At 49.6% G+C, this 23,637-nt stretch overlaps 1 protein-coding gene and 1 long non-coding RNA gene across 2 annotated transcripts in view; one reads left to right on the top strand and one right to left on the bottom strand.

The window, feature by feature from the left end:
• COBL (cordon-bleu WH2 repeat protein) overlaps positions 1-23,637 on the top strand; it is a 289,484-nt gene that overhangs the window by 74,023 nt on the left and 191,824 nt on the right. The gene's annotated exons all lie outside the window — the stretch shown is intronic.
• On the bottom strand, positions 16,043-19,708 carry LOC110592682. The gene is made up of 3 exons (XR_002481120.1): positions 19,677-19,708; positions 18,658-18,828; positions 16,043-16,053 (listed from the first exon to the last, which is right to left on the bottom strand). It is a non-coding gene; the product is annotated as an uncharacterized LOC110592682 (long non-coding RNA).

Below are 23,637 nucleotides of genomic sequence, written 5' to 3'. Positions count from 1 at the left end.
GTTAACTCGTGAATCCATGGACAGTCTGCGGTGGTCTCGATGGCAGGTGCAGATTGGGGTGAATGTTGGCAGATGTTTCACTTACAACAAGGAAGACAACAGTACAGTTGGGGACATTGGAACATCCCACTTCCCTCAGCCATGTGAGACCTCCTTGCTGAACAGACCAGTGTATGAACGCTCCCATTTCCTGGATTTTTTATGCTGCTCACAATGCAGTGGCTACAGACGAGACACCCCTTTAAGTTTGGTATGCATTGTGAAGATGGCCTCCATCACTTCCTTACGTCGAGACCAGGGATTGGCAAACTGAGGCCACTTTGGGTACAGCCTGCAACCAAAGGATGGTTTTCAAATTTTTTGGTTGGTTTATTAAAAAAAATTGAAAGGAGAGTAATATTTTGTGACCTATGAAAGGTATATGAAATTCCAAATTCGGTATCTATAAATGGGATTTTTTTTAAGATTTTATTTATTATTTGAGAGAGAGTGAAAGCAAGAGAGCACAGAGGGAGAGGGAGAAGCAGACTCCATGCTGAGCAGGGACCCCAATGCGGGGCTCGATCCCAGGACCCAAAGATCATGACCTGAGCTGGAGGCAGATGCTTAACCGACTGAGCCACCCAGGCGCCCCTCGAATGTAGTCTATTTAATCATAACTTAATGTAATTGTAATAATGAGCATGTTACTAATATTCCTAAGGAATGAACAGTTGGGGGCAGGTCCAGGGCATGCCTGGGTAGGGGCACCCTTGGGTGGAGGGGCGGCAGGGAGGAGGTGTGGCTCCTTCTCCCCAGGGGATCCTTCATGGAAGAAGGATTTTCTGAGCTGGATCTTTGGGGATGAGGCAGAGAGGCGGGAGAATCAAGGTGCACATTCACTGCAGAGGAAAGCGCAGATTCAGGGTGGGAGGGAAAAATAGCAGCACACAATTGGGGTGCTGGCCTGCAGCACGGTGGCTAAGGGGGCCTGGGGACTGTTGGATACACCCTGAACTGACATGTTGGGTAGAAAACACCAAAAAAGACTACACCCCATTTTTTTCCCCCTTTGCTGTAACTTAGGAAAAGGTACAGCATTCCTATTTGTGAAGAGTTGTGGTGTGAGTGTAGCTAGGAGTGGGTGGGTGCCCCTTGCCCCCTTTCTCTGTCCCAGGGACGCTTCCCATGACAAAAGGGCATGCTTGATGGAGTCTCACTGGCTGGCCAGGTTCCAGAATCTGCTCTGTCCCACTCTTACGAAAATTACAAGAAAAGGAGAATTCCTCCCCCTAACCCAGGATGAGAAAAGCTTCTGGAAAGCTGAGTTGGATGGATATGCTTTGGTCAGGGCTGGCAAGCAAAGAATCACTCTGGGATGGGTTACTACTGGTCTGCCGCTGGATGCTATCTGAAACTCTGAAAAGGGGCTTTCACAGGGAAAATAAGAAACCTGCCCTGCCTCCCATGAGCATGGCTTTCCTTCAAAGTTGCATTTGATCCAACAACGATAGGTGACCAAATTGACCCCAGTAAAACCGAAACAGAACTCTGAGGGCCACAGCACAGCCAGGGGGGACTCTCAAAGCCGGCTGGTCATGACGGTGTAGATGTCACCGTCTGGGGAAGTCTGCCCACTGACCTGGGCGGGGAAAAGGGCCCGGAGTCCTCCCTGGGCCACGGTCCCCGGTCAGCTTGGTCAGATTCAGTTTGGGGGGGCATTTCCTTCTCCTTCTTCATTCCCCTGTGGTGCTGAAGGGGACTGCCGTGGTCCCACCACAGCTGAGGAGTCAACAAAGCCTCCTGTGACATCAGCCATCTCTTCCTGGGCTGCCTCCCCAGGTCTCAGCTGACCACCTGTCTTTCAAACAGAAGATGAACCTGGAAGCTTCAGGGACTCACATCCTTCTTGGGGACTGGGTCGTTACCTAAAACACCATGTAAATATTGCTCTGTAATGCCCCCAAATAATGCGCTCTCCTAACACACCTGTTGTTCTCATTACTAACATGCTACTGTTCCTGAAATCGTACTGTTCCTAGACTAGCCCCTTTGAAAGTATTTTTTTCTAGGTGTCCTAGAATGGAGGAAAAAAATGACAATACTATATATTTGTGTAATACCACATTTAAGATTTCAAAAGCTAGCGGCCAAACCATGCAGAGGGTGGCCTAATTTCGTATTATAGTCTCTTCTGCTTTCAAAGACAAAAGAAGGAATTGGTAAAGAGACTTTATGGATCGCCACCCAGTTTATGTGTTACGGAGATGAGCAAAGCCTCAGAGTAAATTCAGCTGCTAGGCTTAGCTGAATGTATTTTTCAACATTCTCAAACTTGCGTTTTTAAATGGTTTTCGTGTAACTCTTGAGTGTGCGTTTATTGAACGACCTGCTGATGCCAGGCATGAGCTGGGCATTTCGCTACATCGCTTGTGTTTTGATTTGAAGGAAGCCAAAGGCAAGGCACGGAGGCTGGCAGAATGGCAAGGAAGGGGTCCCCCGGGCCCCCCAGGCCTTACTCCCAGCAGCCAGGGGTGGGCGTGGGTAAGGCGTGAGGCAAGCAGTCTGCGCAGACTGGCAGAGGATGGAGGGAGCCCCCGGTCACCCGAGCCTGCGCTGCCCTTGGAGGGAGGACAGGCAGGTAGGCGGGGAGCTGGAAGAGCAAGATGCTCGTGCCCCTCTGTGAACACGACTTGGGTTCGAGCGCATCCACCTGCCAGGCGCCCTCAGCACTCTCCGTGCTGCACCCCTCACCTGGGAGTCCTGTTCCTCTGCCACGCGTGGCCCCGAGGGCAGGCTCACCCAAGGCACCCTGGGCATGGACACTAAGCAGCAGGGAGTGTAAGCTGCCAGCCCTGAGCTGTTGTATTCATCAGGGGACAGATCTCTGAGTCCTTTCAAACCCTGTTTACCAGGAGGGAAGCATGAGGAATGCTCTGCACCCCCGCCCCAGCCTGCTGCCCTACCTCACTGTCAGATGCTGGCCCCCTACTCTTCACCCAGGCCGGCTTTTTCCTTTTTTTAAGATTTATTTATTTATTTGAGAGAGAGAGAGAGCGTGCACACAAACGGGAGGGGCAGAGGAAGAGGGAAAGAGAATCTCCAGCAGATTCTGTGCTGAGCAGGGAGCCCGATGTGGGGCTTGATCTTACGACCCTGAGATCATGACCTGAACTGAAACCAAGAGTCAGACGCTTAACTGACTGAGCCACCCTGAGGAGGGAGGTCTCTGAGGTGGGAGGACTTTGCTTCCAGATTCTGGGGACTCGCTCCACTGCAAGAACTGGTTGTCTCATCCTCTGCATGGCTCCTGAGACTTCAGCCTGGCATGTCCTCTAACTGCTCTATGGCTGACTCCCCATATGCTCTGTCACTTGGGAGCAGGAATGGCTTCCTTACTTTGAGATCTTGCCCCCACCTGCTCCTCATCTGTCCAGGAGGGTCATTCCCACCAGGTCACAGTGAAAGGCCTGGCGCTGGTCCATTTGACTCTCCATGAGGGTCAGCTTGCTCCTGGAAGACGGAGGCTAGGCCTGTGGGGGAGTGGGGTTCCTGCTGAGGGAGACAGTGGAGTTTCTGTTCGGTTTTGCTCGTGAAGCTTAGGAAATAAATGGATTTTTGTTGTTGTTGTTGTTCAGCCAAACTGAAGTGTTCTGACTTTGAGGGAAGTAAGTAGGATGCAGACTACAAGGCTAGGTGAGGCTGGGTGGGGGATGGTGGGACTGGGTGGGGGGATGGGGAATCCAGGTGAGGCTGGGTGGGGGATGGTGGGACCAGGTGGGGGGCTGGTGGCCAGGAAGAACGCAGAGCAGGGGGAGGGAACAGAGGCGAGCTGGGTGGGAAGGCCCACCTGCCCCTTCACTTTTTCTGGCTGTTGAGGCTGGACCCTTAGGGCCACCGGTGTTGGGCCACATCCACCCCTGACCTACTGTTGTATTCATGTGTTCTTTCTCTTAAAGAGGGACCCGGGCTGCAGGGCCCCTCCCAACCAGGCTGTGCCCCTGTGGGTGGGGGGGAGGGTGTGGTGCAGAAGTCCTGCGGGGGCCCCTCCCCACCACAAGCAACCAGATAAAAGAGCTGTAGTAGGCGCCAGCTAAAGGCGGGGCCCAAGGTGCGTACCTTTGCAGGTATAAGAGAGTGGAGGGCAACTGGACTCATCCACTAACATAGGAGGGCAGTTCCTCCTCTCCCTCCCTGCCCCTCCCCTTCCCTTTCTCCAGGGTTAGAGACCCAGGAGGCCTGCTGCCCTGCACAGGCCTCCTGTCCCATGAGCTGCTCCGTGGATGGATTAGTGGGCCCAGCGTGGCCTTGGCTAACCAGCACGTTGTTTTCCCGTTCCTCCAGTCAGCGTTCCTTGTTTGTACGCTCGATACCGTGGTTTTTGGGAAGTGGGGCCTGGCTGGGCTCCTCAGCTCCACACCCTGGGTGGATGGCGGCAGGTCTGGATGACCCACTCCAGCAGAGCTGTGGAAGCACCCAGATCCGATTTCGCCAGTCCAGGGATCCGCTGTGGGGCCCAGGCCCTATTTTGAGACACAGCTCCCGAGGAGGTTATCAAGTGTCATATTTTCAAAGGAGAATTCAAGGCACCCAGCGCCCAGCTCTCGGGCCAGAAAACGCCCATATCGACACCGACTGACCCTTGGCCTCTTTTTCTGCGAGTGTTCTCATGCCTTCATTCCTCTCTGCTATTTTTGCTGAAGGTGTCTTTGGGAATAGATTAATGTCAACCAAAATAAAGTGCCATGTCCATGTATTTTAGGTAGTAAAAGTTCTGTTTGTTAACGGGCAGAAATAAGACTGCGAGGTGATTACACCGGAGGTAGTGAATACGTGGTTTAGCTGTTTTTATAGTGATTCTGCGTGAGTCTGCTCTCAGGGGCTTGCCCATTGTAATGAGGTCGTGAAAATACAGGCCCAGAAATCAGACCTTCCCTAGCAGACATAAGGCAACGGGGCATCGCCCGGATGGGCCTTTCTCTGAACCATGATTTTGTGCGTCTGTGGCCTCGGGGGAAGGGAGTCAGGTTCATTTCCCTGAGAAACGCTCCGAGCTCCGTTCTCTTCCAATCATTATTGGCTCTGTGGGAAGCTGGATCGTCAGATTTCACTGCTTTTCAGTTATTTACAAAAGTAAATAGAAACAGGACCAGCTTATCAGCAGGCAGCAGGTTGCATTTCAGACTGTGTGGCATGCTTTCTAAATTCTTGTTCTGCCATTTTTATCTTCAAATTCCCATTTGGTTTCATTCTTTTTTTTTCACACTTTGCTAGAAGGAACTTAATAGTCCTAGTCCCCCCCCCCCCCCCCCCCCCCCCCGCTGAAGGAGAAAAACAGCAACAAAAAACCCTCCTGTGCGTCTTGTTGAAAACAAATCCGTATCCCTGTGATTTCCTTATGTCCTGAGTTTGGTATCTCTCATGTGTGATGGGAGGTTCATTGATATTTCTTGCCCCTTGCCAGTTCCATTAGTGAATCAGGAGGAAAACTGTAGGATTTGCCATAGGCCTTTTGAGCTAAAAATCAATGCTACCAGGACAGCGTGGTTTCTTGGAGGGTGATGTGAAACCAAGGATTTTCCATCATTGCCGATAATTACCCCCCAATTGTGCTTAAACTCATTCTGGCATACTTCAGAACTTAACTGCTATCTGTGTTTATTTTCTCTGATGCCTCTTGTATAATAGAGGTCCCTGCCATTTCTTTAGTGATGTGTTGAAATATATTGCTGGTCATTTCCATGATTTTCTATTATTTAACATCTTAATCGGTGGACTCACACACAGGTTCCCTGGTGGTTCTGTGGGATACGCTTGCTAATGGCCACATGGCCCAGGAAGAAATTTGTCGGTGTTGAGGAGAACGTCCTGAAAATTCTTGATTGCTCTTTTCTTCAGGAATACCAATGGGCCATGCCTCCAGATCTCAGTTTAGGGGTGCGCCAGGGGTACTGGTCTTCTGTGTGGCTCGGCTTTCCTGGAGCTGCTGACCCAGCTCTCCCAGAACCACAGCCGGGTGGGTCCTGGGAAATTCCAAAGTCTGCCCTCCCCTCATGGTCTTCCAGAGAAGGAGGAAAGGGAGAACATAGATCTGGGTTGTTCCCTACTAGTCTCTCTTCCTCTCTTTTTTTGGGCCATTTCCATTTTTGACCATTCTGGAATGGTGCTGAGATGGAGAAGAATAGAGCATTTATGAAAGGACTGTCGGGTCTCTGCCAGTTCTGCCATCAGAGGCCCCATAGACTTCAGTTCTTGTCACCCACCAGAGTGGCCTCGTTTGTCAGATGTTGAGAAACAAGTTCAAGTTCACTTCCATATCCAGCTGAAGCTCCCCCCTTCCCACCCGGCCTCCACACTCGGGCCTCACCACAGCACCTGCTGGAGAGACTGCTGCATTCTGTCCGCTCTTGGGTTCCTCCCTGGGGGCCCCCGGGGGCTGCTTCTGTGGCCTGGGTGAGGATGCTAACAGTAAGGGAAGGAGCCAGCACTTGTCCTTTGTGGGTGCTTTCTGTCCTTCCCTCGCTGCTGCTCAGCCTGCCCTCTGGTGCAGCGGGTGCCCCCACACTGGGTCCTCTTGTGGGGTTCCTGCCTCTTGTGCCCCCAACAGCTCAGAGTGGTCCCTGCCTGGAGCCCAGCCCCAAGAGGCATCCATCTTGTTCAGGTTCCTTTGAATGTCTCTTGAGTCTGCTGAATTCTGCAGTGTTCAATTGCCTTTGGAACTCAACGTTTTTCGGCTTCAACCAGTGGGCCTATAGCGTGCCCACTTCTGACCCTCTCTGTCACCCAGCTAACACGGGCAGTCCAAGCCAGCCTCCCTCCAAAACTAGTTAGGCAGGAAACGTATCAGTTTCTATTCCTGAACTTGCCCCAGCCCCAGGGGCCCACATCATGGTGCTCCCACACAGCCCCAGGCCTGCAGTTCTGCAGCTCCGTCTCCACTGGCCTCCAGTCCAGCTCAGCCCTGGTGTGGTTCTCCAGGTGGCCCCTGGCTGACTTGGGGGAGGACAGAGAAGCACCAGGTGAAGGATAGGGCACCATGATGTCCCCACTAGCCTGACATACTGGCCACAGAGACCTCTAGTCTTCTCCTTACTATGCTATCGAGGGGATGGGCAGCAGGTGGGGATCCCTCCAGGCAAGAACTTGCAGGGGCACTTCTAGCATCTAGAGCATGGGATTCTCAGCTTTGTGGCTTCACGGATATGTGAGAACAGGATGGTCCCATTCCACACTGTGTCACAGTAGCTGCTAGCTAAAGGCTCAGATGCCAGGCACTGTCCATGGATCCGAGAAGAGTGAGATCACTTAACTCTGACATGATCCTGTGGAGAAGGCATGGGTATTATCCCCATCACATGGAGGAGAAAGTGGAGGCTGCACACGGTTGACTGCATTGTGTAGGGTCTTTGTTGCTTGGCGGTGGTGCTGAGATGTCATGAAGGGTTCAGAGATGAATCTGCTGGCAGAGGATAGACAGCTGAAGATAGGATGGAGGGGAGAGAGTCCCTTCTGTGTGTAGAGCACCAAGGTTCTGGTCACCACAGCTGGGGGTTGTGGGGGCATGGTCGAAACAGCATTGGGATAAAACATCTCAGGCAGGGAAGCTTGGGATTATGCAGTGGGCAGTGGGGAGCACTGAGATGCTTGCAGCAGGGGCATGATTGAATGGAGTTGTCTTTGAGGAAGGGTCTTCCTAGCCTGTGGAGATGGGGACTCAGAAGGGGGTGTGGCAGGAGGTGGAGGAGACTCTGTGAGAGCCTACTGTAATAGTCCAATGGAGAGAAGACCACAGCCTGAGTATGGGTGGAGCTGGGAGGGTGGGGAGGAGATGGGGTAGAGCCTGGCAGACTTGGAACCAACGTGGCACAGATATTAGAGGAGGGGAAGGAAGCACAGGAAGAGGAGGGAAGGCAGAGAAGGAAGGGGAGTAGGAGGAGATGAAAGCCAGGTGGAAGCCTTAGGAAATAGTGGAACCCCCGAATGAAAGGAGAGTCAGCGAGCAGCTTTGCACAGAGGAGCTCTTCGTTTGGCTAGAAATGGCCTATAAGCCAGCAGACTTACACAGTCTCTGGGGTTGTGGGAGGGAGGTGGTGACCAGGTGTGGGTGTGGCCTCTGTGCAGTGAAGCTGGCATCTAACCAGGGTACAGCTGAGGGGGGCAGCACACTCCTTGCCTCCTCCAGGGGGCTGTGCTGGACTGGCCCTGCCTCCCCAGCCAGAGAGGGAGGTTGACCAGATCTCTGGGGGCTGCCAGCCAGGGAAACGGGTAGCTCAGGTGACACAGAGCAGACTGCAGGGGCCCAAAGGGGGAAAGGTGTTGTCCTGGCCACCAGAGCCCCTCATCCTCAGGCCCTCTGTGCCTTCATTGGGACCCCAGGCCCTTGGCTCTATTGAGAACTGGAGCACATCGGGCTCCTAGGCATGTCTGCCTGCACACATTATCTGTTTGGCAGCATTGTTTGTAATCCTGGGACAGTGGCATTTGGTAGAAACCGAATATGGGTTTCGAGCTTGAAAAACCACACTACTGCAAGACTGGCTGGCAGAAAACAATGAGCTTCTTGTCACATGGTTCTTTTGGAGGGAAGAAAAGAAAAATAAACACTCTTCAGGAAAAGAAGGTGCTGAATCGTGCCTTTAGATGGCAAGAATTGCTTTCTACAAGTTCAGCAAATGCTTGGTTGCATGAGGTGGGCAGCAATGTGAAAGGTCTGACTTGGCTCTTGAAGAATAGAGTTTTCTCCCCCAAGTGAACTCCTGTGTTGCCCACATGGGCCCAGTCTGAGAAGGTAGTGGGTGTGCTTTGTAAGAAAGAAGTAGGTTGCCTCCAGGCATCCTCATCAGGGAGGAGGAAACTCTGCTCCTCTCCCTAGTAGCTCCTCCTTTTAAACATTTTATTTTCCAAGGTTAAAAGGTCTGTGTCTTTGACCAAGTAAATGAAGGCATCTTGTGAGTTTGGTCGCTGGTTGTGCACACGGCAGGGAGCATCTCAGTGAGTGCAGTCACCCATGTGCAGGCTTGCTTGGGAAGAAGCCCTGCATCGGGTGGCACCTTTATTAATAAGTCACTAGGCTGGGTCGGATCAGAGGCCTCCACTTGTTCTCACGGCACTTCCTCGCCTCCGTGCTCCCAGTCCAGGGAAGCACCTTATCTCCTGGGACTGCTTTAACCCAGCCTAGAGACCCCTCTGCTCTCCTTGTAAGGGGACAAAGCAAGCTGCTCCAGGCGGGGGCAGGGAACAGCTTGGGATGTGTGCAAACATTGCCAGGTGGTTTGGCAATCAGTAAGTCATCTATTTCATTTCATTTGATAAGAATGTTCCAACCTCAGGAAAGGAGCATTGCCTGTTATTTGGAAGGAGAGATCCTTTTGCTGTACCGTTCGACAATGCAGTAACTCTTGTTTTATTGATAGTTGGAGCAGGAGTCCTTCTGCTCAGCTTCATCACGGAGTATTTGCCGATGGTTAAGTGATCCGTACCTACGGAGCCTTCTTAACTGCCCGGGAGTTGGGTAATGCTGTGGGACCCGGCTCTCCTATGTTCCTCTTTGAATATTTACTTGATGTGTGCAGAGATACCAGCGTTCCCACATATGCAGGCTTGAGTGTAGAGTTTGGTGAGTGTTATGGATATCTTTTGTCATGATGTCTTTGAGAATCCTATCAAGAAAGCTAATCTTTTCATTTTGAATTACTGAAAGCTTCCCCAAACCTGGGTCAAAGCGGTGAAATAATGTCGTGAGTAGGGTTTCTCAGTTGGCTTTGAATGCATTTGTTGCATAAATGAGCCTTTTGGGGGCACCTTGAGGAGCTAGCTTCTAGTGTACCCTCATGGAGACAAGAGGCTGGCTTTTGGGTTTTTTGTCCCCAACAATAAACCTGCTAATAACAGTAAAAATATTTGTAACAGCTACCAGTCCTTGAGCTCTGCCTACATAGCAGTGCAGCATGAGAAACATTTAATCCTTACATTAACTGTGTCAGATGAACATTTGAAAGAGCTCTTTGGTCAGCTCTAGGGGAAACTGAGGCTTACAAGTGACAGGAACCTGCCCACACGAAGTCGCTTGTTGGAGCTCACACAGCTTGGCGATATCTTTGCTAGATCTGAACTTAACGTCTTCCTGATTATAGAGAGTGTCACGGGGGCTGGTAGATGGTTTGCAGCTGTAAAACTATGTTCTGGGGGCAGAATTCCTAAATATGGTGTCCGCATTGCCCTGAAATGTGGCGTTTTCCTGGGGACAGCCATGGCCCCTTGGTTTACTGGAACAGTGTGGCATTCCTGTCTTCATCTGTAAGCTGCAGCTTAGAGGTGTCCTCTTAATTTGAGAGGTTCATAAATATATCTTTTGGCCCATATTACTGATCTGCAGCTCCTGGTGAATGTTTCTCTTGTGTTAGGTTTTGTTTTTAAAACAAAAAACAGGCAGGGCTGTAGGGAAAAGCATCTGGAGGACGTTCCTCATTTCTCCTTTATTAGAAGGAATTGTTGTCTTTTTTTTTTTTAAGATTTTTTTATTTATTCATTTGACAGAGAGATAGAGAGAGAGAACAAGTAGGCAGAGAGGCAGGCAGAGGGAGAGGGAGAAGCAGGCTCCCCGCTGAGCAGGAAGCCTGATGCGGGGCTTGATCCCAGGACCCTGGGATCATGACCTGAGCTGAAGGCAGCCACTTAACCGACTGAGCCACCCAGGCTGTTCTCTTAGAGGGAACGTTGCCCTGATCCTGGGAGGTACCCAACTCTGAGAGAAAGTATCGCAGGGGTTCTATCCCGGGGTCCCCGATCACTCACCATGGTCTGTGGATCTTGTGTACACATGAAGGTGCATCTTGCCTGGAGAGAGGGCAGATAGCCTTCATCAGATCCTCTAAGGGGTCCCCAACCCTAGAGGTATCAAGAACCCTGAGTGCTGACCCAGAGGCTCTCCCAGCTCTGGACATCAGCCCTTTCCCTTTCCCCTTGACTCTACCTCTTCCTCTGTTCCCTGAGGGTGCTGAACACGGTCCTTATGATTTGTGGGATCTATGAGGAAGCTGTAGCCCTGAATGAAGTTCTTGGGGGCTCCAACTCTACCTAGAAACAAGATGGGGCTCTAACTCTACTTAGAAACAAGGCTTGTCCAGACCCGACATCACAGCAGACGGCTTGTATCTATGACTGTGCCAGGAACTTCACCAAAGGGTTGCTTCCTGACCTACCCCTCTCATCACAGCTGCCCCCACAGGGTGCCAACATTCTAGCACAGGGCACAGTGCCTAGACAGCTCAACACCAACCTGCCAGATAACCCTGGGGGTTTATTTTGTCAGGCAATAACTGAGGGGCAGGGGTGCATCCTTGCCTGAGTAGCATTCCAGTCTTTCCAGTGGTGGGGCCCTGAGGAAGTTACTCACTCTGTGGCATCTGCAGTCATCCCGCACGTAAAATGCGGAGGATCTACCTTCCACGTGAGGCTGCTGTGAGAAGCAAGCACACACTGAGTGCTCGGCTGGCTCATAAGTGTTCAGAAACTAGGAGCTAAAAACTGGATGAATATTCTCCTTAGAGCTGTGAAAGCCGGTTCCTGTCTATTGGGTGGTTGGGGGTTCCCTAAACAGTCCTGGGTGCCTTCAGCACTGTCTGCTGTCCTCTGGGCGTCTGGACATTCACCTTGTCTTCGTTTTTGGCAAACTTGGCCAGTGGCATGGCAGCTGAATACCAGCAGCAAGAACTCACTCACTCATACAGCAGGTAGTTGCTGAGCGACTGTGTCTGCTGATGAACAGCAAAGTCTTGACCCCTGTTCCCTTGGAGTGTGAGTCTAGAGTCGTGGCTGGTCCTAAACAGCCCAGCAAAGACCTGTGAGTGCAGATCAGAAGAAGCACTAGAAAAGGAACCAAGACCCTGCTGGAGAATAATGGGGCTTCATTAGGAATTGGGGGATGGCCTTTTTAGGGGTGCATGTGTCAGTTTGGATCATGGCGGGTAGAAAGGATTTGAGGAGAGGGGAGAGCATTTACAGCAGGGGGAACAGCATGTGTGAGTCCTCAACAAGGGAGAGCTTGCTTATTCCTAGGATGTGCGGTTGGGACATGGCGGGTTTCAGGGCTGAGGCTGGCGGGGAGTCGAGATGGGAAGGCTCAGACCTTCAAAGCTCTGCCAAGGTGCTGTACTTTATTACAAGTACAAAGCAAAGTGCTGAAGGGACTTGATGTAGAGTGAGCACGAATGCAGAATCTCTCAGCAGGAAGCAAGGGTGAGACGTGGGATGGAGCCTGTGGACTTCAGGTGGGGATAAGGAGATTTTGTCTAAAAAGTGGCATTCTGCTTCTTTTTGTTTTTTAAGATTTCATTTATTTCTTTTAGAGAGAGGGAGAGAAAAAGAGACCTCGAGCAAGGAGGAGCAGAGGGAGAGGGACAAGCAGACTCCACACTGAGCAGAGAGCCTGACGTAGGGCTCAATCCCACGACCCTGAGATCATGACCTGAGGTGACATCAAGAGTCAGACACTCAACTGACTGAGCCACCCAGGCACCCCAGTGGCATCCTGCTTCTAATGGGGATTCCATCTAAGCCACTCCAGAGCCCTCTGAAATAGCTCTTTCTGAGTCCCAGTTGAAAGGCGAGTCCCTTTGGTAGCAGTGTCCCTCCCTGTCCCTGCTCCTGGCGTGGGTTGAAAGGGAGGCCACATCTCCCCACTCAGCACTGTTGCTATATCACTGAGAATAGTTTTGAAGACCATGTTCCCACCCTGTTTGCCTCCACAGCATTCCCCCCCCTCATTTCTGTAGTTTATTCCTAGCATCGGCTATTGGGATTGGATGTCTTTCTTCCACTTTGTCCTGGAGTTGTATTGTCCCTGGAAGGATAAATGGAAGGATGTCGGTGCCAGCAGAAGGCCCTCCATTTGCCTGGACTCCACGTACCAAGCACTTGATATGCTTAAACTTTCATTGAATTTCTTTAGAAAATTGTAGATGCATCTTGGAGAAGGGAAACTCTACCCACTAGATAAAACACATTTACAAAAGAAAACCGGTTAATTTCCTTGGTCATGCCAACCCTATTGAAGACTCTTATGGAGCATGACCCTGAAGTATAGGGTGACCTGCAGGCCCCATTCTGAAATCCAAGTCTCAGGGTGTGGTTTCTGAGTGAACAGGGTAGATGGGGAGTCACAGGGGAAGGGACCGGTGCCCGAGGAGCAGTGTCAGAGGCCTGACAGGCTCTGAATGATGTAGTTGGCCACACAGGTGACACCAGTGCCCCTCTGCACAGGACGGGAAGAGAAAGACAGAATCCTGATTCTGTCCATAAGATGAGATCTGAGAGGAACACCTAGGTCTGGTCGGAGCTGAGCATCCATCACTCATGTGGGCATGTCCCAAAAGGCTCTAGAATGTTCTTGGAATCTCAGCTGTTGCTGTGACCGTGACCCAAGGACCAGGTGATCCTCTTCTTTGTGAAGGTCTAACTCTCTTCTCAAAGATAGACATGACTCGCCCAGTCTGAGGTCAGATGGGCTGCCAAGGTAGGATTCAGGGAGTAGAGAAGAGGCTCTGGAGGGGCAGGCACCACACACCCCTTCCTTAGAAGGTGCTAGGGTGGGCAGGGCCTTCTCTCCAGTCTCATGATCAGCTTTTGAGACCCCATGTGGCCTGGTCACTCCTGGCTATCGGTGGGGTGTTGGCCATCCTGCCTGGCCCTCTCCTGTTCAGCCTGTCCAGTTGAAGATGATCTAAAATAGCATGGAAGACCAGCAGCAAATATCTGATGAATCCTGGGACTCCAGGCTGCCTGCCTGTCTCAGAATTGATAGTGTAGGGCGCCTGGGTGGCTCAGTTGGTTAAGCGACTGCCTTCGGCTCAGGTCATGATCCCGGAGTCCCTGGATCAAGTCCCGCATTGGGCTCCCTGCTTGGCAGGGAGTCTGCTTCTCCCTCTGATCCTCCTCCCTCTCATGCTCTCTGTCTCTCATTCTCGCTGCCTCAAATAAATAAATAAAATCTTTAAAAAAAAAAAAAAGAATTGATAGTGTAGCGACCCATTTTATTTTTAAATATTTTATTGTATTTTATTTTTTATTGAAGTATAGTGACACACAATGTTATATTAGTTTCATTTTACAACATAGTGATTAGACGATTGTATACATTACTCAGTGCTCACCACAGTAAGTGTGTTCACCATCTGTCACCTTATGATGTTATTATAGTACTATTGACTATATTCCCTATGCTCTAATTACCATCCCTCTTACTCATTTTATAACTGGAAGTTTGTACCTCTTACTCCACTTTACCTATTTTGCTCATCCCCCCACCCGCCTGCCCTCTGGCATCCACCACTTTGTTCTCTGTGTATGTGAGTCTGTTTCTGTTTTTCTTTGTTCATTTCTTTTATTTGTTTAGATTGCACATATAAATGAAATCATCTGATATTGGTCTTTGACTTATTTAACTTAGCTTTATACCCTCTAGATCCAGCCATGTTGTTGTAATTGGTAAGATCTTATTCTTTTTTATGGCTGAGTAATATTCCATTGTATGTATATATGTGTGTATATATACACAATACAGCTTCTTTATCCATTCATCTATCAGCAGATACTGGGATTGTTTCTATATCTTGGCTATTGTAAATAATGCTGCAGTAAACATAGGGGTGCAGATATCTTTCTGAATTAGTGTTTTCATTTTCTTTGTGTAAACACCCAGCAGTGGAATTTCTAGATGGCATTTTTGCATTTTTTTTTTTTTTTTTTGAAGTTGGAGGGCAATGTTTATCATAGAAAGGAGAGTGACCACATATGAAAAATACCACTTAGCATTAGGTGGAAAAACTCACATAAAAATCATTCCCCAACCCCCAATCCCTTGGTACTCAATGCTGTAGCTCCACTGAGGTAAGGCTGTACCACTGTCCCATGGCTTAAAAACAAAAACAAAAACAAAAACAAAAACCTCCATAAGAGGAAGACCCAATCCTACATAACCGCCATCTGTGTGTTTTAAGGAGTCACAGGGCTCTGCCCCCTCAGTCAGTCTGATCTTTCTCCTTCATGTGTAAGAAGACCATGCTGAAGATGAAGAGCCCCAGCATCATGGAGAAGTCTCTGGCTGGCATAGTAGGGCTAGGCTGAGGGGATGATGCCCTCATACTGCATGTGCTGGAGTGGCCTCATGGACACCTGAGTGCAAGAGTGTAAGTGCGTGTAGCCTAGCCGGTTATAATCCACTTTCACCTGGAATGCTCCATACACATGGGGCAACTTGAACTGGACACCATATTTGCCACCTAGTGCCCACTACCTGCCACTAAAGATATTTCTATTTCTAATTTTTTTTTCACGAACCTCCATACTGGTTTCCACAGTGGCTGCTGCATCAGTTTGCATTCCCACCAACAGTGCACGAGGGTTCCTTTTCTCTATATCCTCGCCAACACGTGTTATTTCTTTCCTTCTTGATTTTAGCCATTCTGACAGATGTGAGGTAATACCTCATTGTGGTTTCGATTTGCATTTCCCTGATGATGAGTGATGTTGAGCATCTTTTCATGTTTCTGTTGGCCCTCTGGATGTCTTCTTTGGAATAATATGTGTTCAGCTCCTCTGCCCAATTTTTGATGGGATTGTTTGGTTTTTTGGCATTGAGTTGTATAAATTCTGTATATATTTTGGATATGAGCCCCTTATCAGTTGTATCATTTGCAAATATCTTCTCCCATTCTGTAGGTTGCCTTTCATTTTGTTGATGGTTTCCTTTGCTGTGGAAGAGCTTTTTATTGTGATGAAGTCCCAATAGTTTATTTTTGTTTTGTTTCCCTTGCATGATGAGACATATCTAGAAAAATATTCCTAAGGCCGATGTCCAAGAGATTATGCCTGTGTTTTCTTTTAGCAGGTTTATGGTTTCAGGTTTCACACTTAGGTCTTTAATCCATTTTCAGTTTATTTTTGCGTATGGTGTAAGAAAGTGGTCTCACGGCTGTCCCAAAACAATGACTGTGACCTCTTTTATTCAATTAAATGTGTTACAGTTTTCTTAAATACCTACAAACGTGAAGCTAGGTAAGTAGGCTCCTTTTACAACTGTAAAATGAAAACAGAATGTATAAATTACACAAAATGGAGCACAAAAGTCACATTAATAAAGTTGTTAGTTGTTAGTTGTTAGTCACTAATATTTATTATGAACTTGAGTGCTAGCTCATAAGCATCATTACATCAGATCATCATGGCAGTCCTACAGGGTCATTCCTGTTTTCCAGATAAGGAAATTGAGGCACAGGGCTCTATCAGTTTCTGAGAGCACACAGCTAATGAGAGGCCGAGCCAGGTTTTGATCCGAGGCCGCCTGCCACATATCCATGTGGGCCTCACTCTGAATCACGACCATCCACTCCCTTTCTGTGGCGCTGACACTTGACTGAGATCACCGGCATTCAATCTGACATGTAAAAAGTTAAATCTCTGTAGGTGAATTTCTTACTGTGTACATTAATCTTTTGACTTTAAGATGATGACCATCATTTACATCAATGCCATCTGCATTATGGTTGCCTTTTTTTTTTAAGATTTATTTATTTATTTGAGAGAGAGAAAGAGCATGAGCAGGAGGGGCAGAAGGAGAGGAAGAAAGAATCCGAAGCAGACTCCACACTGAGCGTGGAGCCCGACATGGGGCTCGAGCTCACGATCCTGAGATTACGACCTGAACCAAAACCAAGAGTCAGACATTCAACCAACTGAGCCACCCAGGCACCCCTATGGTTGCTTTCTAATGCAGATAACAAGATCCCATTAATTTGGTGGACGTGTTTGATAATGCAAGCGAACACAATACTGAAAAGTAGTTAAATCCAATATTCGTCGTTGCCTTTTTAACACTGCACAGCTAATTACAAGGGCAGGACCTTCTCACCACGTTTTTGGGCAACAGAAAAAAAGCGTGGTCAGTTCTGAAGCAGGGTAGGACTTTGGGTTTGGACCACTGGGGATCTTTTGACCCTCACGTGCAGGGGACATTATTCAGTCTCTGCTGCAGGTGTGGTCCCAACACGGGTACTGAACAGTGTGGCAGTGAGTACAACGCAGATGACCCCATTTGGGAAACTCCTCATTAAATAGATATTTAAATGATTATTTAAATGATTGCACATGCTTAAAAGAAATCTTTTACCCTTTAGGCTGCCAACAACTCTATTTGTAGATCTTTAGGGATTCCTAAACTCTGGTTTGAAGAAAAATGTGTTTTAGAAATGAGGTTTCTTGCACAAAAGTTTTACTTAAGAGTTCTATAATTATTTTAGAACACTGTTTTAAAAAACTAAACAGGCACACTCAAGCACATTGTAACTTGATGAAATTTCCATGCTGCCCAGGTGCACCTTTTTGCTGTAAATGAACTTCACACCGTCCTAGGTCCCTTTTAGATTTCTCCATGAGCCAGATACCCTCTTTGGGCACAAGAGAGTATGTAAAGACAGGAGACCTGTTCTGAGCACCCACTCCTTGCCAGGTCCTGCACCAGTCACCTTACATCGGTTACCTGGTTCAGTCTACATGGAAACTCAAGCTCAGGCCTCGTGGGCAGAGAGCCCAGAGTGTTTGCGAGCCCCGAGCCAGATCCAGCCCTCGTGCATCTTTAGTGCTTTCGGTCCGGAAAGTGGTGGCTTATACAGCTAGTGCTTCCTAACCTGCAGTGAACCCAAGTGGGCAGTTCTGAAACCAGCACCATCAGCGTCATGACATTCGAGTGTCAGCGCTAGAACGCAGAGCAGAAGCACTTGAGAGGCACTTGACTGGTCCTCTCTCATCCTCACAGTGTACTGACTGGAGTCCTAACCAAATGCGTAGGGGGCTACAGGGACCCTGCAAACTTGGGAAGGCACACATCCACACCCTGCCCGCTCCCACACGTCCGCTCCACTTGGAGCCCTTGTCCCCATCTCTACCAGCTTAGTCCCCTCCCCCCCGAGACTGCTGGGCAAAATGGAAATACAGTGTCCACCCCAAGATTCCAGTTGAGGTTGCTGGGTAGGCGGGGGTTATAGCTGCCCACATGGCCTGTCTTCCTGGGCCTGCAGGCCCCGTTGCACCTGTCTGAACACCTCACCTTCCAGGGCTTTCCATCGGCAGGGCTGGCACTCTCAGCCAGGCTCCTTTCTCTCTAGCTTCTCATACCAGACCCACCACATCTTCCCCCCCAGTTGGAGGACATGCTGTTCTAGAACGTGCTCTCATTTCCCTCAGTCCTGTTCATGTAGAGCTTTCTGCCCGATTCTTTCAAACCCCGACCCTCTCCTGTTGCTCCTGTGACCCTGCGTCTCTGCTTTGGATTTGATGGTCTGCTGCCTTGAATGCCCTGGCTTCTGAGCTTGCCTTCCAGAGCTGTTAGGATGAGCGCATGTGTGCATGTGCGCTTGTGCATGTGCGCATGTGCCTCGAGAGCAGCCGCTGTCTTGCTCAATGTGGTTCATAGGAAATGAACAGGGCTCTCCGTGATCCAGTCCACGCTCAGCCCCCTGCCTCCCTCTCACGTCCTTGCTGGGAACAGCTCACGCCACCCCTGTCCTTGCCACCTCTGACTGACTTTTCATATCACAGCTCGCAGGTCACTTCCCGAACCCAGCCCAAATCGGGAGTCCTTTATAACCCTTGAGTAGCGCGGTCTGTCCTTCTTTCTGTACTTACCTGTGCTATCGCCTGGTAATACCAGTCTGCCCTTGGAGACCGTGAGCTTGTGGAGGGCGACTTATACCTCTTATCGTCGGTCTTGGAATGCTTCTGGGACACGATGGGGCCGACCATGTTTGTTTAGTGGATGACTATCTTCTCAGATGCACTTGGCTCTGGCTCACAGGACTAAATAAGTGTGCAAAATGATATTCCATGGCATCATTATTAAAATCCTGTTAGAAATGTGCCCCTTTCTCTGATGCTTCCTCCCAACCAGGACTGCCCCCAGGAATCACCCGGAGCGTGACAAATGCAGAGTCCGATTCAGGAGGTCTGGGGCGAGGCCGGGAGTCTGCGTTGACTCAGCTGCCTGGGACTCTCCTAGGGTTCCCTACCTACCTCCAGGCTGCTCCCTCCGTGGGGATGAGGCAGAGGCCTTGTCCAGCTACCTGGCAGGAGAGACCAGGCTGACACTGGCAGTGAAGTGACCCTGAGAACCAGGGCGGCTTGTTTCTAACTCTCCGAATCTTTTAGGAGGAATCAAACGTTCTGCTTTGAAAGAATCTTGGGCAGAGAGTGGCAACTCCCTTCTGCCCAGGGCGAAAACAGACCCAGTTAGGCAGAACTTGAGTCACGGTGGACCCTAAGCGGGAGGAGTGGGGTGTGCCGGGTTTCTCTTTGAAATTCCCTTTAGGCAGGTACTGTTCGCCCTGCTTCCTGCCAGGGCAGCCGGATGGTAAATGAGGATCAATCATGCGGGCAGGTGAGCCAGCATCAGCATGACCACTGACTTCAGTGTCCGCTGGTCATGGACACTGAGAAAGTGTTTGAGGCACAGAAATAAATAAACAAATAAAAATAAAGCAGAGAGCCCTTTGGACTCTGCTCTGGGGAAGTTAGAGTAGAGAGCTGTGGGGATTTTCCCTTTGCAGGCTGCAGGCTCTGCCTGCCCCGGGCTCCCAGCCTGGCTGGGCACCTTTGGAGTTAGGTTTGAATGCAGCCACCTGGACTCCAGCCCTGGAATTTGTACTCACTGCGCCCAGGTGGTGCCAGACGAGCAGCCCATGGCGTCCTAGATGGCCTCATGTTGAGGGAACAGAGCTCAGCATTCTGCTGCATGTGGATGAGCTCTGGGAAGAAAATCATCAGCTGGTGGCATCCCAGGTGATGTGGGAGCTAGCAAGCACTGCCCTGAAATTTAGACAGGAAATATGGGATGGTTTGAATCGAAAACCATCTGGTGTTCTGCTTGATGACCTTTGAAATGCCAGAGATGTTTTTGTACATATTATTTTGTTTTATAGTTTCTGCTGGGGCACACCCAGTCTTGTACCTGGAGGGAGCCCAGGGAGGGGGTGCTGCTTGCTCAGTGACTCAGTCCCTGAGGCACGTGGGACCGGCCCTGCTTCTCCCTGACAGTGCAGGGAAGGAGGGTGGGGTTGCCAGCTGGGTCACCTGCCCGGGACGTGCCCAGGAGGGGCCCTGCCCTTTTAACTGTCCACGTGCTCCTTGGCGTGGGACTCCACGGCACCTGCACGGACCTTCTGGAAGGGAGCCACCAGTCTGGGAGCCACCAGGTTGGCAGGGCGGTGACCTTTGAGGACCGAGTGAAGATGATCGGGTCCATGGGAACAGTAGCAGTCCTTCCCTGGTGGAGGAAGCCGGTGGCGCCGTGACCGCTTTACGTGGAGACAGTGCTTGCTTTCAGAGGAGCTTGGGGTGTCTGTCCACCTGGGCGGCTTCAGCTCTCGAACTGGCACTCAGTTACGTCCTCGAAAAGACAAGCCCGAACCCAGGTATTGTGGGTGCTGCGTGGGTGGAGGAGGATTCCAGAGGGCGGCAGAGGAGACCCCATCACTCTCCCATCATGCACAGAGAAGCTTAATCCAACAACCTGCCCCCACCCTCTGGACCCGCTCCTGTGGGGGTCCCTCCCCTGGGGGGTCCAGCCTCACCCACCCCCTTTGCTCTAACGGGCCTTGGGCCTCCCTCCACCCTTGGCAGGTTGTGCAGCCGCCTTCTCTTCCCCTAGCGTGCTCAGCAAAAGAAACTCCTTCTGTGCCCGGGGGGCTGAGGGGTCCCCAGGAAGGAGCCCAGTGAGGGACAGAAGACAGACCTGACAGTAAGCCTGCCTTATGCGCTGCAACTGATAAAACTGCCAGGATGAACGTCTAATCTTATTAGGATGAAATTATTCTGATCCAGTTGTGATAAAATACACACGACATGAAATTGAGTATACTAACCATTTCTCAGTGTGTGGTCGGTAGCGTTCGGTACATTCACGTCGTCCTGCAGCCAATTGCCCGAACTCTTCATCTTGCAGAACCAAAACTCTGCTCGACAAAAAGTCTGTTAAACTCGTTACACAAAACCTCTCCGTCCCGCCCGCCCCCAACCCCTGGCTCCCTCCATTCCAAGGTCGGTCTCTCTGACGGCTATCGGAACCTCAAGTAAGGGGAATCACCCAGTATTTGCCTTTTTGTCTCTGGCTTATTCACTTAGTATAACAGTGTCCTTGAGGTTCCTCCGTATTGTAGCGTGCTTCAGAATTTGTTTCCTTTTTAAGGCTGGAGAATATTCCAGAATGTGTACTTACCACATTTTGCTTATTCATCGGTGATGGGTGCTTGGATTGCTTCTACCTTTTGACTATTGTGAATAATGCTGCTGTGAACCTGGGGGGATCTTTTCAAGTCTCTGTTTTCAGTTCTTTTGGGTAGAGGCAGACATATGCTGTTTTATTGTGCTTGGCTATGTTGCACTGAACAAATACTGCATTTTTTATCACTGTTAGGTGTGTGGCAACCCTGCATCGAGAAAGTCTATCGGCGCCATTTTTCCGACAGCATTTGCTAACTTTGTGTCTCTGTATCACATCTTGGTAATTCTCACAGTATTTTAAAATTTCTCATTATATCCGTCCGGGTGGTCTACGATCAGCGATCTTCGATGTTGCTATTGTAATTGTTTTGGGCCACCACAAACCATGCCCATAGAAGACAGTGAACTTCATTGATAAATGTTGTGTGTGTTCTAATTCTCCATAGAGCTCTTCCTCCTATCGCTCCCTCTCCTCGGGCGTCCCTATTCCCTGAGACAAAACAGTGTTGAAATGAGGCCAATTAATAACCCTACAGTAGCCTCTACATGTTCAAGTGAAAGGAAGAGCCACACGTCTCTCAATTTTCATCAAAAGCTAGAAATGATTAAGCTCAGGGAGGAAGGCATGTCGAAAGCCAGGACAGGCTGGAAGCAGGATCTCCTGTGACAACCAGTGAGCCAAGTTGTGAACACAGAGGAACAGTTCTTGCAGGAAATTCAAAGCGCTATTCCAGCGAACACACAAATGATAAGAAAGCAAAACAGCCTTCTTGCTGATATGGAGGAAGTTTTAAAGGTCTGGAAAGAAGATCAAAGCAGCCACAACATTCCCTTAAGCCAAAGCCCAATCCAGAGCGAGGCCCTGACTCTTCAGTTCTATGGAGGCTGAGAGGTGAGAAGGCTGCAGAAGAAAAGTCTGAGGTTAGCAGAGGTTGGTGCATGAGGTTTAAGGAAAGAAGCATCTCAAGGTGGAGCAGCAGGGGCGGGTGGAGAGGCTACAGCCAGTCATCAGAAGATCCGGCTGAGGGAATTAATGAAGGTGGCTATGCTAATGGATTTCCAGCGTAGACAAAACAGCCGTCTATTGGAGACTGATGTAGGACTTCATAGTGAGAGAGAAGACAGTGTCTGGCTTCTAAGGACAGGCTGATTCTCTCGTTAGGGGCTAATACAGTTGGTGACTGAAGCGATTCCAAAAACCGTAAGGCCCTTAAAATTTGTGCTGAATCTACTCTGCCTGCACTCTACAAATAAAACCATAAAGCCTGGGTGGTGGCACATCTGTTTACAACACGTTTTACTGGATCTCTTAACCCCACTACTGAGACCTACTGCAGAAGAAAGGGTTCCTTTCAAAATATGACTGCTCATTGACAATGTACCTGGTTTCCCGAGAACTCTGATGGAGATGGACAACGAGATGAATGTTGTTTTCATGCCTGTGACACAACATCCGCTCCATATCCCATGGATCAAACAGTAATTTTGACTGTCGAGTCTTACTTCATAAGGCCCTAGCTGCCCTAGATTAGTGATTCCTCTGATGCATCTGGGCAAAGTCAATTGAAAACCTTCTGAAATTAACAAGTCAGGAAACGACAGATGTTGGCGGGGATGTGGAGAAAGGGGAACCCTCCTACACTGTTGGTGGGAATGCAAGCTGGTGCAGCCACTCTGGAAAACTGTATGGAGGTTCCTCAAAAAGTTGAAAATAGAGCTACCATATGATCCAGCAATTGCACTACTGGGTATTTACCCCAAAGATACAAAAGTAGGGATCCGAAGGGGTACATGCACCCCGATGTTTATAGCAGCAATGTCCACAATAGCCAAACTGTGGAAAGAGCCAAGATGTCCATCAACAGATGAATGGATAAAGAAGAGGTGGTATATATATACAATGGAATATTATGCAGCCATCAAAAGGAATGAGATCTTGCCATTTGCAACGACGTGGATGGAACTGGAGGGTATTATGTTGAGTGAAATAAGTCAAACAGAGAAAGACATGTATCATATGATCTCACTGATATGAGGAATTCTTAATTGCAGGAAACAAACTGAGGGTTGCTGGAGTGGGGGGTGGGGTGGGAGGGATGGGGTGACTGGGTGATAGACACTGGGGAGGGTATGTGCTCTGGTAAGCGCTGTGAATTTTGCAAGACTGTTGAATCTCAGATCTGTACCTCTGAAACAAATAATGCAATATATGTTAAGAAAAAAAAAGAAGAAGAAGAAGGTAGTGGGAGGGGAAGAATGAAGCGGGGGAAATTGGAGGGGTAGACGAACCATGAGAGACGATGGACTCTGAAAAACAAACTGAGGGTTCTAGAGGGGAGGGGGTGGGAGGATGGGTTAGCCTGGTGGTGGGTATTGAGGAGGGCACGTTCT

This window comes from Neomonachus schauinslandi, chromosome 12 (assembly GCF_002201575.2).
Source record: "Neomonachus schauinslandi chromosome 12, ASM220157v2, whole genome shotgun sequence".
Lineage (NCBI taxonomy): Eukaryota > Metazoa > Chordata > Mammalia > Carnivora > Phocidae > Neomonachus > Neomonachus schauinslandi.
Note: the sequence above shows the minus strand (reverse complement) of the source record. Positions and strands in the feature narration are given on the sequence as shown.